At 37.9% G+C, this 18,794-nt stretch overlaps 1 pseudogene; it reads right to left on the bottom strand.

Moving 5' to 3' along the window:
• Positions 1-15,730: 15,730 nt before the first annotated feature.
• On the bottom strand, positions 15,731-16,998 carry LOC122476867 (annotated as a pseudogene).
• Between the last annotated feature and the right edge of the window lie 1,796 nt (positions 16,999-18,794).

The raw sequence follows: 18,794 nt of genomic DNA, 5'->3' as shown, positions 1-18,794 counted from the left end.
AAAATAAACAGATTCAAGATAAGGAGCTAGGTCTAAAAAGTAAAAAGTTAAGAGAGATTATTAAGACTAAAAAAAGTTTTTAAGTATATAAAATAAAGTTAAATTTTTATTAAAAATGTAAAGATAAAATTTTAAGTTAAAGGAAAATAAGAGCCAGAAAATCTAAAATATGAAAACAAAATAGAAAAAAAATTGGGACTACACATCATATAAGTTATTAGCAAAGTAAGTTTTAGGTCAGTGTTGAGGTGATGAACCACAAAAATCAATTTGTAGTAGAGGCAGAAAACTAAACCATTCAATAGGTGGAGTAGGAAGAGTGCCTCATAAGGAAAAGTTTTAATTGCAGGTGACTTAAGAGTCAACTCATGGGAAGGGCTCCTGGGTGGCTCAGCAGGTTGATTTCCTGGTTCCTAAGTGTGAGCCCCACCCACATTCAGCTAGGAGCCCTCTTCAGACCCTCTGTCTCCCTCTCTGCCCCTCCCCCACTTGCACTCTCTCTCAAAAAAAAAAAAAAAAAAAATTAAAAAAAAAAGAGCTCATGAGGAAGTATGTCTTTCCTCAAAGAGCAGAGCTACGCAAATTCCTTAGCCTGTTTTAGTAAAGGACCTCACTTCTGGTAGAAACTTTCACAATTATAAACAAAACTGGGACAAACATTTGTGTATCTATATCTCTACACTTGTTTTCTTTTTTATCATTTTTTTAAGGAAAAAATTCTGAAAGTTTAGGTGACTAAAGAATATACACATTAAAAAAATTTTTTTTCATGATATATAATGTCAACTTGTCCTCCTGCGGCTGGTAGCAATTTATAGTTAAACAGTGCAAAAACTATCTTTTTTACTTCCACTTTGTCTAACCCTGGTATTATCACACTGTTTACTTTGCTAATCTGAAAGTTGAAAAATATCTTGTTTTAAATTGTGCATCTTTGATTGTCATTGAGATTGAACCAAATTCTTCTGAAAGGAAAACTTGTTTATTGAGAACTCTTTCTTCTGTCAGCTCATCTTGATATAAATAGACTAGAATACTATAATTCTCACAAGGCAGAAAACTTAATTGGCAAATGACTTTAGAATAGACACTAACTACAAAACGTGTTTGTTCATATCCCTTTTGTTAAACAGGCCTTTCCCGAGCTTCCTGCTTACCAGTTAGCTCTCAAATCTGGCTTGATTCCTAAGAAAATGGAAATAATGATTAATTAATGACAATAGTTGCTTGTCATTCCCAACATTATTTGGTAAAAAAAAAAAAAGTGCTGAAATTACTCTTAGGAGCTTTCAGGTAGTTTAATTAAAATAAGAAATCAAACAATAAATTAAACCAAAACTGCCCTGTGGAACACTCAAGAATAGTTGTCTCATAACAGAGCTGTCTTATCAACTTTTTGTATTTTTTAGTATTATCTGAACTTGAAATTAAAATAAAGTAACATAAAATTAATGTGATATTTAAATTACAGAAATATCCTATGTAATTCAAATTTCATTTCTTTCCTGAATACAGTTTACGGACTACACATTTATATCATTATTTAATGTGTATGGAATCTTCGTTGGTTGGCTTTTAAAAATGTTTTCTTACTGCCCATTTAGAAGATATTGAATATTCAGAAGATAGAGTCAATGGCTTCTATGTTCTAAGGTGAGTGAACAGGAAAATTCCATCTGCTTATTAAGAAATATTGACATCTTTTACAAAAATAGTTTCAATATTGAAAAGGAAGACAGATGTTCTCATATTTTAAAATGAGATTTCAGATGGCAACGTATGAAACTACAGGAAAGGATTTAAATTTCTCAGGGAAAATAAAAATTACAAAACATTTAGTCAAAAAATTCAAGTAGATTACACTTTCATGGCAATTGCTCAAAATGTAAATCAAGGATAAATCCAAGACTTTACTTTCAGCAAAATATTTCACTGTTGGAGCAGAGAAACCCATCCCAGGATCAAATGCCTGAAATAATGAATTAATGTGAAAATGTTTTAAAAATCATTGCTGATGTGGGAGTAAATTAAGAAAAACCATCAGAGGGCAAAATCAACAACAGCAAAAAATACCCCATATATCCAGAACTGTGAGCAAGCACTGAACTCAGTGTTTGCCTGGAGAGCACCTGCTGGTTGCTAGTAACCTTGAGCCTGGATTTTTTTTTTTAATTTTATGTTTGTTTATTTATTTATTTTGAGAGAGAGAGTGCGCACGAGTGCTCACAAGTAGGGAAGCAGCAGAGAGAAGAGACAGAATCCCAAGCGGGCCCTGCGCCATCAGCGCAGAGCCTGACGTGGGGCTCAAACTCGGGAACTGCGAGATCATGACCTGAGCTGAGATCAAGAATCAGACGCTTAACTGACTAAGCCACCCAGGTGCCCCAAATCCGGTGTACCCACACAGGCTGGAGGCAAACCATGGGCCTGAATTTCATAGAAGGCTGAGTCAGAGATAACCTCAAAAACCTGAGAGCCTAGTTCCCAGAGGACAATACCCTCAGTGATTGAACTCGAGAGGAAATCCTCTTACAGAGGAAGGTGTCAAGAATACTTGCCCATCTAGCCTCGGGTGTTATATTTGTTTGTTTGCTTGTTTTAATATTTTATAATACTTCATCATCTTGGAGTCTTGCTGATCCCACAGACTTTCCATCCCAGAGCTACCTAATTCCTAGAGCAAATGACTTGCCCATGAGCATGCCTTTCATATGCAAGTCAATTAATCCTGAGTCCATAACCTCAACCACCTCTTTTATGTAACTGTCACACACCAAACCAAGATTCCCCCCGCCTTAAACGACCCCAAGACCAGGTATTCAACAATGAGGGACCACCCTTATAGTTCAGTGCCCACCAAAATGATTCAAACTATGTAATCTTAAGCTTGCTCAACCTGCCTACCCAGTCTTACTCCTTCCTTCTTGTAAAAATCAGGATAAAGCCTCTGCTCATGCTTTTCCCTTGCTCTTTCTGCTTCCTCACCAACCCTGGTGACTCCCCACATGGCTCTGTGTGGCACAGCATGCCCCATTCTCTGGGGAATTATCAGTAATGAAGTCCTTCTTCAAGGCAATGATCTCCACGTCTGTCATCTTACCATACCTGATTAAAATAAACCCTAGGTACACATTAAAACACATTAGCTTTGCATGGAACAGAATTAAAAACAAATATAAAAACGACAAAAATCTTTTAAGAGTTTCTAACAAGAACATTTAACATACATGGATCTGGAGCATGAATTCACACTACTGTGTGGCTTTAAAACCCAAGCCAATAATTAACTTAAAATGGTTCTGGATTTTTAGTGGCCCCAAGAGCCTGACAAAAGAAAACACAGATGTGCTATATGGAAAGGAACTTTAAAAACAGCTTTCAAACATTTCTCAGAGTTCCAATCAATATCATCTCCCAATGAAATGTCATTAAAAACATGAAGAAATAAGACATAAGCAAAGTTACCCCCCCCAAAAAAAACAAAAACCTTATGAACCTTAAACAACCTGATTGATGGATAACACATTACACAGTTGAAGAAAAAATTACTCAGTGGAAGGTTGATGCAAAGAAATTATCCAGGATCAGCAAGGAGAGCAAAGGACATGAAAATATGAAAGAGAGGACAGAGGGAAGAATTCTCAGATACTCCTAATGATAGTTTCAAAAAAATAAAGTACAAAGGATGGTGAAAATGATATATTTAAAGAGATAATTGCCATTTCAGACTTTATGAAAGCACCAATACACCGGTATCAAATTCAGAAAAAATGAATCCAGGGGCTCCTGTGTGTTAAGCTTCCAAATTCGCTTCAGGTCATGATCTTGCAGTTCGAATCATGAGTTTGAGCCCCACATAGGGCTCTGTGCTGACAGCTCAGAGCCTGGAGCCTGCTTTGGATTCTGTGTCCTCTCTCTCTGTCCCTCCCCTATTTGCATTCTTTCTCTCTCTCTCTCTCTCAAAAATAAACATTTAAAAAAATAAAAAGAAAATTCAATGAATCCCAAGGAGGTAAATAAAAACAAATACACCCCTACACACAGGGAAATGAAAACATTAATGAAAAGAGTTATTGAAAGCATCAGAAAGTAGAACAGAGTAATCACAAAGGAAGAACAATTAGATTAAAATTAGATTTCTCAACAGCTGAAAATGAAACCAGAAAACAATGTAATAATATATTCTAAGTACTAAAAGAAAATAATTGTTGCCGTAGAATTATATATTAAACAGAACTTTCTTTCACAAAGGAGATGTACATAGGTATTTCACATAAGAAAAAGAATACAAGAGACTGGTTATTGATAGTCTTATCTATTTTAGAATGTAAATCTTGCAATCAGTTTAAGCTCTCCTTTCCCCAAAGTCCAGTCTAGTGGCTTGGGACTTGTGCTTAATGGTGGGAATGGAGCAAACTCTCTCACGACCTTGTCCTTTTTCAAGCTCTTAGTCCTCTTGTGTGGAGGCAGAGAGGGAAAAGACTCAAAATGTCTTTCCATGTGCAACTATGGATAATTTGCCCATGTTTATTAGTTGAAAATGTTCTTCCATGCTCTTTGCTATGGTTATTTGTTCTTCCCTTTCTGTCAGTTGTAGCTACTTCTCTGTGGTAGGCATCCAAATGTTTGTTTTCTAATGGGCAGGTGTTCATTGGTTCTATGAAGAGCCCTAATGGATTCTTGCCCTTTATGGCGCCATGGCTTGGAAGAGTCAGCTGAGGCTGAACCACTAACTATGCCCATTTTGGCTGTGGGGATTTCACTTTATTACCTCTTGCAATTGGGGTTACTGTTCTAGTTGGTAGCTCTCTTGAAGAGTACTAGCAAAATCACTCAGTTTCTAACTTACACCCATTGTGCTTGTGGGAAACAGATATCCTTGCCAAACCATATGGTGGGAATACAGGCAGTGCCCCCCCTGTAAGTTGTCTCTCCTCATCTCTCTTGCCTCTCTCTTCTCTTGTCAGTAGCTTTCAGTGTAGGGCAGCAAGTACCCTGCTGGTTCTGTAGCTTAGAAAATTTTACCAAGGATGATCAGTAGTCGCAACGTAGTGGAAGAGGTGGCGGTTCTGACATCCTCAACCATGGAGGATCAGAAAGAATATTTTGAATGTTCTTCCTCACCTACAGGAGGAGTATGGGAAGCTGCTCCACAAACTCTCATTCTCTTCACAGATGACTTCTAGCCTTCCTTCTTCGTGTATAGTTTAGGGGAAGTGGAGACATGGATGGTTCCAGCTGTGTTGAAATAGTGCCTTTCAGAAATCCTCTCTTCAGAGTGGTTGGTTCCACAGCTGGTAGTTTTTGATTTTAGAATTTGAAATTACTTGATATCAGAATGTGCTTCTGGGCACCAATTCTGGGAAAACAAGAAAATACACTTGCGTTACTTGGTGTCAGACTATAGACCCTTAGGCATTAATTCTCGGACAGTAAGAAAGTTTTCCATCGGTACGCTACCGCATCAGGTTATAATAACATAATTTATCACCAAAGATAAAAATTGACCTCTGCATAAATGTTACCCAAACACCATTGAAGACCATTGAGTTCTCTACACTATATGTAAAAAGTAATGTTTGTAATAAAACAATCAAGTTTTAAAATATGGACAACTGTGGTTGTTGGAGACAACATCAAACCGTAAATAGCATTAGAAATAAACAATGAAGGTAAAGTATGTAAAATATAGGTATGAAAGCACTTTGGTTAGCCTAATTGTCCAAAATGAATAGTACATAGAGCCACTGAACATGAGAACTTTAGGGGGCTAATTTCCTATATAAATTCAATTTCATAATTTTGAAACTTAGTCTGAGTCCTAAACTACATTGGACTTGGAAGGAAAATTCATTTTCTATTCTCATTTCCATTCCATTTCTCAATCAGCTTAGTAAAATGATAATATAATTTTTGAGTGACTGTGCAAAATATTTTAATCTAGTCTTCTAAAAATTAGTACAAGAAGAAGGCAAGTTCTTTTCACACAGAATATTCAGTCAAAAGTATAAGTTAGTGAAAAACTACTTCAAGTCCTTGCCTTCTCATATGATGGCCAAATATTAGTGGGATTTGTTTTCTATTTGATGTTTATTTCTTTAAGAACTCTTACTGATTTCATACTAACAGTTAATTTCAGGTTTTGTCCTTCAAGAATGACATATCGTTGAACTATTCAAATCCCTGTCACATCCAACATCTTTAAAAACCATTACAGTTTTTTTTTTTTTTTTTTAGAAAACAATCAAACAAAAAATATAAAGAATCCTACCTTAGAAGTATACAATAATCTGGGGCACTTGCGTGGCTCAGTGGATTGAGTATCTACTTTGGCTCAGGTCAAGATCTTATGATTCCTGGGCCTACACCAGGCTCTGTGCTGACAGCTCAGAGCCTGGAGCCTGCTTCAGATTCTGTGTTTCCCTCTGTCCTTCCGCTGCTCGTGCTCTGTCTCTGTCTCTCAAAAATAAATAAACATTAAAAAAAATCCTTAAAAAAAGTATGACAATAATCTTATCCATTGATAAACTAATTAATAAGCAAAAATGTAGCTATAATAAAATGAAGATAGATTTTGATGTAATGCTCAGCATATACCTATGAATGAATTTAACAATACTGTAGTTGATGTAAATAAGAGAAACATCAGCTCTTGGAAACACAGCTAAAGTTTATGAATCAACTCATGTCTGATGCAACATTTTAAGCTCTTGAGGGAGATTTGATCACAAACATCTGCATCATACAAATGGCTGCCATCTGAATGAAATTTGGTAATAATAGTCTGTCCCTAAAGTTTCCATATGACATTAAAACAAAGGACAATACTTTTCATAAATCCACAAAGCCACATCCTGAAAAAAGATGTAATTTTTAAAGGTTTTTCTTTATGGAGTATACATTCAGGATGTATTTCTGGAACTTCATTTTGGAAATATCCATTACATTATATATTATTCAAGTGAAAACATACATGAAAATTCTTTCAAGTTAGTTTAAGCTTTCCCATTTCCACTGGATATTTGGCCAGATAATTGATGTGATGGAAGTCTAGATTTTAACCAGTAGGAGGTGGTTAAAACACAAGGGCTTAATTGTTCTTATTGTGAGATGTGAATTATAGTCACAAAAGTTTGGATTGTCTTCTGAGATCTTGGTTCCTTCATTTACCAGTTCTGTTTTTTGTTTTTGTTTTTAAGTAATGAATTGATTAGTATAAGAAAGTATAGGCCCCCTGACCTCTTTCCCAGGTCACCTATTTCAAAGTCCTATCATTCATAGAAAGGAACTAACTCCAGTTAAAATTCCTGAAGTTGCATTGTTCAGTTTTTAATATACAAGAGGAAAAAGCAGAATTCTTTATTGGCAAACATTATTGTTACCGATTGTCCATTCTTTTCTAGCAAACTCCAGTAGTTGCATATGATTTGTTTCATTATGCTAAGAAAAATCAGTTTAAAATTTCACTTTTGTAAGCTATTTTACCCTTTCCAATTTCCCTACTTTTGAAAAAGCTAAAATAGCAAACCTTTATGTTTTTTGTGAACATACTTCTCTAATCCAATATTCAATGTGCATTAATAATGTAAGCAAATGCTTCTTGGGTCTTCTGGTGTCACCCTTTCTGCTTCTTGTAATCACATGGGATAGTCTAATGTATGATCTAATGTTGACATATGGCTTCTAATATTCTTCCCTAAAAGTAATGAGGGCTCCTTGAAGTATAGCTGACTCCACTTCAAATGAGGAAAATAAGAATGGACTTAGAAAATATCTTGATGTTATCAAAAATAAAAATGCTTTCAGAAATATCTGAGGTAGGATGAAAAAAGGTAAAGAGGCTAGTTTGTGAGAGGGCTTACAGGGGCCCATTATATCAATTTTAACATTAAAAAGGAGAAAAAATGATGGCAGTCAATTTGAACATGTTAGTATCTTAAAGGAGACATGATTTCATGATGAAACTAAAAGTACACAAGTTAAAAAGTGATTGTAATGCTCATGTAGGTTTCCAGTATAGGTTTTTAAAATACAGATTTTAAAGTTTCTGTCTCTTCATTTTTTCTAATGGAGATGAAATATTTGAGAGAAACATATGTAAAAGATGGAAAAAATCTTGTTTTGAATGTGGTGAAATGTATTTGAATTAATTAATAAAAATTAAATGTCAGTGAATCAAAGGAAAGATCAACACCTTGTGAAAAACAGGCAAAATTAGAAGGGGGAAACTGCAGAATGCTTACATTTTAATCACACAAAAGTGAGGCCAGACAAGGATGCAGAGGGAATTTGACAAGGTAGTGTAGGTTTTAAGGAAACAATTGTGCATTTAGGTTGCCCTTGGCAACAGGAGTGTCTTATTATGCTAAGACATATTGACTATGAAGTAAATCATAATTAGAGTGGCCCTATCTCCCTTGGAGATAGGTTTGGAAAAGAATTTGGGACAGGTTTATGCCATTGACAAAAGATGAAGGCATAAGAGAGAAAATTTGAGTGACGTTCTAAAGAGAGAAGTTGAGCCCAGTTAGTATACCCACTGGGAAGGAACATGGGACTGGAGAACAGCAGGAGCTCATTTTTCTGGGTGCCTAAGGAAGGTGGCTTTGGACCCAGAGTGTTGTAGCAGTTTGGGCTGTGGGCAAATCTCCTGGCTGTCATTAACCCACAGAGTCTGGATATGTCCCTCCCATTTAGTGATTCCCCTTCTGTTATATTTCTTTCAATAACAGGAAACAAAGGTAGACTTCTGTGTCTGCCATATTCCACTGAAGGCAGCATTAATTGCTAGAAAGTTCTTGCTTATATTGACCTGACATTTACCTCTCTAATTTCATCTGTTGACCTAGGTTTGCTTTAAAGTCACCTAAGGCAGTTTAAAAAACATTTTATTTTTAAATTATTTTTTTTTTACGTTTATTTATTTTTGAGACAGAGAGAGAGCATGAATGGGAGAGAGTCAGAGAGAGAGGGAGACACAGAATCTGAAACAGGCTCCAGGCTCTGAGCTGTCAGCACAGAGCCCGATGCGGGGCTCGAACTCACGGACTGCGAGATCATGACCTGAGCCGAAGTCGGATGCCCAACTGACTGAGCCACCCAGGCGCCCCTAAAAAACATTTTAATCTATTCCCGAGCTTTAATTAAACTTAAGCTTCCTTTTACGTGTTTAACAATGATATATGTTTAAAGATACTTCTTAGTAATTATACCTCTATTATTAACCATAATAAATCATAGTATATGTCTATTATCAGTAGTAATAGTAATATTGCATTATTATTTGTAATTATGCACACATCACTTTATATTTTTATAAACAAATAGCAATAGCAGCATCGCCTGGCTGTGAATCTTTCCAGAAGAGGAGGTGTGAGGTATTGAGAGAAGATTGGTTGAACTCATCATTTGATTGATTTCAGGCTTTTTATCGTTTGTTGCTGTTAACCACCTACAGCCAAAGGATGATGTGAGACTCAGATGAGACTCAAAAGTCATGTGTCAAGCTCAAGGGAATCAGTAGCATCTAGTTTCAAACATTATGATTTGTGAAAAATCAATTTCGCCTTTTGCTGTCTTGCTTTGATTTAGTCCAACTTTCTTTTTGCAGAAAAATAAGTACAACGTGGCTGGTTGAAGAGAACAATTTTCCTACAAAGTTCTCATGTTTCTTATCTTGGAAGAAAGGAATAAATAAAAGATCTGGATTTAAGTGGTAATTTTTTTTTTCTCTTTAGAGGATATACACCTAGCAATGTGAAGCCTCTAGCTACCTATTTTTCTTCCACTTCTATATCAAGTTTGGTTGTCTGGCTCAGAGAAATATCAATATTGGTTGTCTCGCCCAGAGAAAGCGGGTAAGAGGAAATGAAATGAAGTTATTGATATTTTTATAAAACAGTCACTCTCTCTTTTTTCACACACAATTATAGGAAGTTCATTCAGGAATACTGTTCATTTTTGACTCCTGGAGAATTTTAAAAATGACACATGCTGTGAATGTGAGGTGAGAATGGAGTGAATGGATATAGTCCGGCAAATTTGACCCTATTGCTCATTATTTATAAGGTACACTTGTATCTTCAAGTATACTTCAAGGTTCTCAAAAGAGAGAGTAAATAATAACAATAATAGCACATTTCCTAAGATAAAGAGATGTTAGTACATTTGAACAAGAGCTGAAATCCATGTGTTTAAATTCCTTCATTCCTTAAAGTTGAGATAATAAATAGACTTTGGAAGTCAGATTTCAGAAATGTATATTTTGCATATGTAAATAGTGTACATGATACTTTTTAGTATAAGAGAAAAGGCAAGCAATGACAGGAAAATGTCCAAGGATCTACTTGGCAGTATTTCATGAGCAATGTACAGCATCCAAATCAGCTAATGAAATGCTTCAGCTCAGTAACTGGCTGCTTACAAAGACATTTTAAGATAAATGTCAAGAGAAAGATGCTGTAAAGGGCAAATAAATTATGGAGTAAATTAGCATTAACAAGTTATGAGAAAATTAGAACATTTTCATTTTGACAAAAAAAAAAAAACAACCCAAGATATATGTAAGAATTGTAAAGGAAACAGAATAATTCATGGTAGAAAAAATTGGTCAAATGATGTTTAGAGGGAAAAGGAGGAATATAATATGTTAATAACCTGAAGTTTATTGCAACTATAACTGTTTTTAATAGAAATGGGTCAAATTTAGAGATTGAACTAGGTAGCTCATAAAATAGCTATTGTTTTGTTAATTTATCAATGAACCTAAAACAATTTAGAATAATTCAAAGTATATTTTGCTAAAATTATCCTACAACCCAGCATAAGTTCGGTAATTGACAAGTTCATCAATGCTGAAGGTTAGCAGAATATAATTTAATAAACTTTCTTGCTTGAACAGATTAATGCAGTTTAATAGAAAATGGTGATTCATTTTATTGTTCAGAAGTATTTAAAATTAAATCATGCATCAATTTTATTTACAAAATGATCATATACATAAAAATATTGACAATTCAGGCAAACAGAAAACGATACAAATACTAATAATTCACAATCGAATCCACTTAAAATTAATTAACATCCTGTCAGTACACATGCCTTTCTCCACCAGGAAATATAACAAGACAAATTTTTGAGTTGCAAATACATTTTCTTATTTAACAGCCAATAATAGTTGTAATTAGTTCTGGGAACCATAATCAAGCAAACGTGATTATAATTAAACATACAAATAGATAAACAAAGACACTTAAGAATCTGGTAACAGTAAATAAAGTTCTCTATTGCTGAAATATGATCATTTTCTTTGACTGTAGGTAAAATACAAATTTGAGGCCAATAGTCTTTTTCACTTTTAGATTAGGATGGAACATAGGTGGCTATTTGGAACAATTGATCCTCATATGAAAATTTGCTCAAAGACTTTGAAAGATAGGTGCACAGAACTAACAGGAGTTGATGTTGAATCCCAACAAGTAAGTTTCTTTAGTTTTTTTGTTGTTATTGTTTATTCCTTTTTTGAGAGAGAGAGAGAGAGAGAGAGAGAGAGAGAGTGTGCAAGTGCTAGAGGAACAGAAAGAGAAGGGGACAGAGGATCTGAAGGGAGCTCTGTGCTGACAGAGAACCCTGATGTGGGCTAGAAGTCACGACACTGGGATCAGGACCTGAGTTGAAGGAGGACGTTCAAACGATTGAGCCACCCAGCTGCCCCAAGTTTCTTCAGTTTTAAACAGGTTATATTTCCTGAAAGGTGGAGAAGGAAAGGTAAATGTGAGAAAGAGAAAAGAGCCAAAGAGGAGTGGGGGATAGACAAACAGGCAGAGGAAGTGGGGGTGGGGTGGAGTGGAGCAGGGCTGGGAAATGCAACAGTCACTGAAAACATGAGAACAATAGAGGGGGATTCAAGGGGAATTAATATCTTCTCAGTAGAGTATCATTTAATCAGAGAGCCATATGCATGGCTCTTTATTTCAAATTTCTATTTATTAGTAATTTTGATTAGAATTGAATTTGATCTGTGATTATTAAACATGAATCAGTTGAGAATAAAGTACATATATGGATATAATTGCACTTGTCACTCAATGTGATTCTTCACATTGCCCTAGTTTTATGACTTAATTTTAAAGGATTTGGATTTGAATAATTAAAAATAATAAAATTAGTTATCGCTTCAATCAGTTGAAAGAAACCTGTTAGCACGACACCTGGTGGCAGTCATCTATAATGTAACAGGTGTGATCTTTATTTAGGTCCCACTTAATCTCTGCATGCTGGTTAACACGGTAAAAAAAAAAGTGATCAAAATATTCAGTGAGTATATTAGACCTTTTTTGTTGTTGTTGTTCTGCATTCAGTGTTAAATGTATACCACAGTGTGCAAGACAAGTTTCATCCCTGGATTTGAGTAAATATCTGGGAGTAGAATTGCTGTGTCATAGGTAGGGTGAGTACAGTAGACAAGCCTATTATATATGCCTATTAGAGAGAAAGAAAGAGAGAGAGCAGATATGTGTAGTAGACTCTACATATATAGTGGACTTTGGTAGTGGTGGGTTTGGTGAGAAGTATAAGAAATACATAAAAGTACACAAACCATAAAAGAGTAGCTTAATAAATTTGTAGAAAGTGAACATACTCCCATAAGCAGCATCAAGTTAAAAAATATTAATGGAACCCCAGAAACTCTACTTATGCCCCTTCCAGTAATCAACCAACACGCCCCCCCTCGATGAAATATCATTTCATAATATGGATGCGACATTGATTTAATCAGAAAAATATATCTTGGTCTTCCTTCAAGCTTATGAACGGAGCTCCTCAAACCCTTATTTTTTCCAAAGTGATAAAAGCCATAAGAACATCTTGTGTTGTAATATCTAGTTCTTGTCCCTGGCTTCTGAAATAGCTCCAGAGCCATAAGGTGAAAGGAGCATTGCTTGTGGTTCATAATAGGTCCCTCTCAACCACACCTGAATTTATGTTAGTGAGGTGATTTTTGGAAAGTGCCTAAGGATTAGGACTGGTTGGGGGTTGGGGGACCCAACCATATTATTAGTGGAACTTTCAGCCCCACCTCCCTACCTCTAGGGAGAGGTGATGGGTTGGAAGTTTACTTAATCACTAATGGCCAATGATTTAATCCATCATGTTTATGTAATAAAGCCTACATTAAAAAACAAAAAAAACAAATAGAAAATACCTAACCTACGGGACTCAGAGAGCTTCTGGGATGCTGAACACGTGAAGGTGCTGGAGGTATGGTTTACCCAGAGAAAGCATGCAAGCTTCATGCCCTTCCCCACATTTTGCCCTCCGAGTATCTTTTCTGTGTGGCTGTTTTTGAATTGCTTTCTTTTATAGTAAACCAGTAATCTAGTAAGAAAATTGTTTTCCCGAGTTCTGTAAGCTATTCCAGTAAAGTATCAAAACTCTAAGAGGGAGTCATGGGGATCCCCCGTTGTTTGCCACCAATCAGTAGTACAGGAGGCCTGGATCTGATTAGAGCCAGAAGTGAGGGAAGGGCAGTCCTGTGGGAGAGAGCCCTCAGCCTGTGGAATCTGTGCTAACTCCAGGCAGTTTGTGTCAGACCTAAGTTAAATTGGAGGATACCCAGTTGGTGTTCGCCAATTGCTTGGTGTGGAAAATCCCACATATCTGGTGTCAGAAGCATTGGTAAGAGTAGAAGAAGGGAAGTGTTCTCTTTTTGTGGGTATACCATAATTTATTCATTCTATTGTTGATGGATATTTAGGGTGTTTAGTGTTGACCTACTATGAATAATGTTATATCCCTTTGTATGACTTTTGATGACCATATATAAACATTTCTCTTGGGTATATACCCAGGAGTGAGATTTCTGGGTCATAAGGATATATATGTGTTCAACTTTCATTGATATGATCAAAGCTTTTTCTAACACAGTTGCATAAATGTATACTCCCATGAACACTCTCACCTCATTGTTCTAGATATTCACCAACATTTGGTTTTGTCTTTTTCATTTTAGCCTTTTTTTGTGGGTGTGTAATGGTATAGAATTATGATTTTGTATTTCCCTAATGCCTAATGATTTTGAGCACAGTTTTAAATCTTTATTGGCTATTTGAGTGTGTCATCTTTTGTGAGGGAGTTTTATTTTTTCTTATTGAGCTCATTATCTATTCTGGATAATGATCTTTTGTTAAGTTATATTTGTTATAAATAATCCTCCTGATGTATGTCTTGCATTTAATAGCTTTATTGAGGAATAATTCACATACCCACAATTTGTCCACGGTAAGTGTGATGTAGGCAGGCCAGCTCCGAGGACCCAGAGGGGGTCCCACAGGACCAGCCAAGGGGGTCCTTGGCTTCTCACAGGATAGAAATCCAAAGTGGAGCTGAGAGGAAGTGAAAGCAGAGTTTATTGAAGATACAGGGAGAGCAGATAGAGCATCCGGGACACTTGGAAAGGACAGACTCTGTCTTTGCTTGTTGTCTGGGGTTTTTAACGAGGATGGCAGTCTGGTGTACGTGTCCTCCCGGGAACTGGTCAAAACAAGGTGTTCTCCGTGTCACTTATGCCCTGGAGCCAGTGTTGCAGGATTTTTATCTCAATACCCAGGATTCCTGGTCTTGCCACTTTGAAGATTGAAGACATGGCCATAAAATAAAAAGAGCAGCAGGCAAAAGTTTATTAGAGTATAAATTAGAAAGGAGGAATAGTAGGAAAGGTCTCTTTACAGAGAGAGGACATTCAAAAGTGAACGCCCACCAACAACAGCCAAGGTCCTTGTTTTATAAAGTTCTGGCAGCCACATACACCCCCTCTTCCTTCCCCCTTGTTCCTTCTCAGGTTCTATCTGTATTGACTGGATAACTCTAGGTTCTGGGTTGTCCATTCCTGATTGGCTCATTTCCATCATATGAGGGGTGGTCTATGGCCATACTTAGGTCTTTTGTCAAATTCCTGAGGGAAAACTGAGGGGGGGGGGAGGTGGGGTAGGTTACATTCTTAAGAGGAAACTTACCCTGAGGGGGTTTGCTGCGGTCAGACACTCCCAGCATTGTTGCAAAATATGTCTTTTTCCCCACCCAGGGACCTCCAGACCTGTCCTCTCCCACTCTGCCTATTGTATCCTATTTTTTCCTATCACACCAGGGGTCTTCGTGTCAAGGTGTCTGTAGTGAGCGGTCTTGGAAAAATGGCCTGGTCCAGGCACTCCTGAGATGCTATCTATTGTGCTGGAAGACTCCAAAGAAATCACGAACTCCGTGGCCTTTATAAGGAGACACATTAAAGCATGTGTAAGGCGGGGATGCAGGTCCTAGGAGGAAGAGACGCGGCAAAAAAAGTCTTTCATGGGGTCCCTTTAGTTTCCCCATCTCAAGTATACAGTTCAGTGATTTAAAAAAATTTTTTTTAATGTTTATTTATTTGAGAGAGACAGAGGGAAGGAGAGTGAGCAGGAGAGGCACAGAGAGAGAGAGAAAGGGAGACACAGAATCCGAAGCAGGCTCCAGGCTCTGAGCTGTCAGCACAGAGCCTGATGCGGGGCTCGAACCCACAAACCGTGAGATCATGACCTGAACTGAAGTCGGACACTTAACTGACTGAGGCACCCAGGGGCCCCACTGAGTTTTAGTACATTATGAGTTGTGAAATTATCCCCACAATTCAACTTCTTTATTACAATTTTTCAGTTTAATTTTTAAAAATTACAAGAGACACTTATTTAAAGTAGTACATTTGCAGCTCAAATATTTCTAAATTGTACATTTCAGGTCTACCCAACTTCTTAAAAATATTTGAGGAGAGCTGCAACCACAGATTTCAGCTCCATGATTATTCCTTTGCCCATTCCTCCCTCTCTTTTCTTTGCCAAGTGACTTCTTTCAGATAGGGTTCAAGATAGAATTTACCCTGTTCATATTTCGTCCACTGTTCTTTCCTTTATTATTATTACTTTAAAAAAATTTTAATGTTCTTTCATTTTTGAGAGAGAGAGAGAGAGTGAGTGGGGGACAGGCAGGGAGAGAGGGAGACACAGAATCCAAAGCAGGCTCCAGGCTCTGAGCTGTCAGCACAGAGCCTGAACCCATGAACCGCCAGATCATGACCTGAGCTGAAGTCAGACACTTAAATGACTGAGCCACCCAGGCTCCCCTTATTATTATTACTTTTAATGTTTATTCATTTTAGAGAGACAGAGAGAGACAGAGCACGAGTGGGGGGGGGGGGGAGGGGCAGAGAGAGAAACAGAATCCGAAGCAGGTTCCAGGCTCTGAGCTGTCAGCACAGAGCCTGACATGGGGCCTGAATCCAGGAACCATGAGATCAGGACCTGAGCCAAAGTCGGATGCTCAACTGACTGAGCCACCCAGGTGCCCCTGTCCACTGCTCTATAGGTAAAATCTGCTTGCTGCCTTGCATTCGGGTCCACTGTTCTCTTAATGCGAAACACCTGTTGTGATACAGGTTCTCAGGAAGCCTTATGGCCTCTTTCACATCATCATGCTCACATATGGTAACACAACCCCAGTTTATTAAACCCTGCAGCACTGTAACACCATTTTCATATACCCTCCAGCTACCGGCTTGATGCTGCAACAGCAGACCTGCTCCCCATTTTGACCCAAGACCCCACAATTCAGTTTAAAATCCTTCCCTCACCCCAGAAGATTCCCTTCTACCTAGTTGTGGTCAATCCTGCTCCAACATTCAGACACAGGAAACCACTGACCCTTGTCAAGAAGTGGATATTTTCATGGTTCTGCACGGTTAGAGCTTTCTGAGAAAACTTTACTGGCACCTGGGTTAAAGGACAAGCCTTGGAAGTTAAAGGGAATTAGATAGACCTTGAACCATCTGTTCTCATTCAAAGGGTATTAAACTTACCTCTTCCAGAGCCAAATGCTTCGCCTTCTGTGGTGCTGACTTCCCTCTCCCTTTTGGAGAGAATTTACATTTACATTCCAAAGGACTGTAAAGACTGTGCAGCAAGGGTTTCTCTCTTTTCTCCAGAGGGGAGGAGGGAAGGGGAGATAATCCTATTTCTACATAAAACCCCCATTCTTAATCTCAGGTTTCCTGAGATACAACTCCTGGACATGGGGTCCCAACCATGTGGCTATTACTAGGTCACCTCTGAGAAATTGGTGGTGCCATTGTGGTAAATAATAACAATGACTCTGATCTCTGCTCCAGCAAATTCATGGTTTCTTTCAGGACAGTGATGAACAAATACAGGCAGTAACAATGTATCAATTTTGCTGACAAGGATGAGATCCCGTTTGAAACATAGTTTTCTGGAAGAGACACAGGAGACCCTCATAGGCTGACTCATGGGATTTGAGAGATATCAAAAGAAACTGTAGCTGACAGGTTGAAAGGATTGGAAGACCTTGTTGGCTGAGGACTGGGAGGTAAGATTGGAACTAGCAGCCCAAATAGTGCCGTGGGCTTTTTTTTCTCTCTTACAGGCAAGAGAAGAAAGGGCCCAGGAATCCTTAAAATTGGTCTGTGGGTGGGTTGACAGTGTTAGACGTTTCTGCTGCTTTCTCCTCCAGGTTAGATGAGAAAGAAGAGGAATATTCCCAAAGTTAGTCCTTGGGTAGGCCAAAAACAGTAGAAATTATTTTGTTTATTGCTCTCTCCCTCAGTGGGAGGAGAAAGCATTAATTAGTTACCAAAACTGAAGCAAGGTTTGGGGCACAGCGGCTGCTAAGGTGCTCAGATCTGAAGGGAGATGCATCTCACTTATTCCTATGCAAACACTTTGCTTCCTCCACATCCCTCCCTCCCCTTCTGCTATGATCTCTGCTGCCTAAAGGTTTAGGGGTAGGCTCAGGACTTCCTGTCTCCGGGGGATGGGGGTAGCTACACACTCATCTCTTTAAGCTGGGGACTTTTAGGAGGGGAAGAATTAAGATGTTAATCATCTGTTGGACACAGGTGTCTATGTGCCTAGTTCTGTGGCAGGAAGTGGGAGTCAGGGATGGATAATAAAGGTGCTAAAAATGTAAAATGGGGAGCCATGGTTGTACGTAAGAGGACAGAAAGAAACAGCCCAACCACAGCCCACATGCTCAGAAGTGCGCAGGCATTGAGCCAAAGAAAGAAATAAGGGCAAAACCTCTCCACTTATCCACTTACCTAGTCTAACTGTCACTGCAGCCACTTCTTCCAGCTGGGAAATAATAGCTTATCTTGGCGGCTGTCACTGCAGTTTTTGAAATGCTAAGTTAACTCTTAGGGCTTTGAGCAAAACCTGAAGAAAAGAAAAACAAATTTAATAAAAGACTGTATATTTTATTTGTACATGTACTTGGGCACCTTCACGGGAAAATGAAGACCCAAAGCAGTAGCTGGAGCTGAATGCTATGTGCTAGGTTGGACAAAGGGTAAGAAATCGTGAGAACGTGACAAAACACAGGGGTTTGGGCTAGGGCAGTTAATTGTGGAAAAGTGACTAGAAAGATGAGTATCAGTTTAACAAGTTTGTACAGAATTCTCCCAGCCTCCACTCCCCTTCTCTGGTGACGAAAATGTTTTCCTTCCTTCTGGTACAGGGAGGGCACTTTTCACATGGGAGTTTTATCTCCTGCTTTCTAGAAGAAAATGGAAGGCCGGAGGGCCCTTCTTGCATCTGCTGCTTTTAATGTGACTTTAACTCACTCAAAATAATCAGTATGCCAATGCAGCAAATTTTGGGGTAACATACTCTGAAACCCGAAATTTTGTTGCTGAATTAAGTCTGACTGCAGAGTAGAAATTAACGTGGATGTTATATGCTTGTAATTTCCTACCT

Source organism: Prionailurus bengalensis, chromosome B1 (assembly GCF_016509475.1).
Source record: "Prionailurus bengalensis isolate Pbe53 chromosome B1, Fcat_Pben_1.1_paternal_pri, whole genome shotgun sequence".
In the NCBI taxonomy this organism is placed as follows: domain Eukaryota; kingdom Metazoa; phylum Chordata; class Mammalia; order Carnivora; family Felidae; genus Prionailurus; species Prionailurus bengalensis.
Note: the sequence above shows the minus strand (reverse complement) of the source record. Positions and strands in the feature narration are given on the sequence as shown.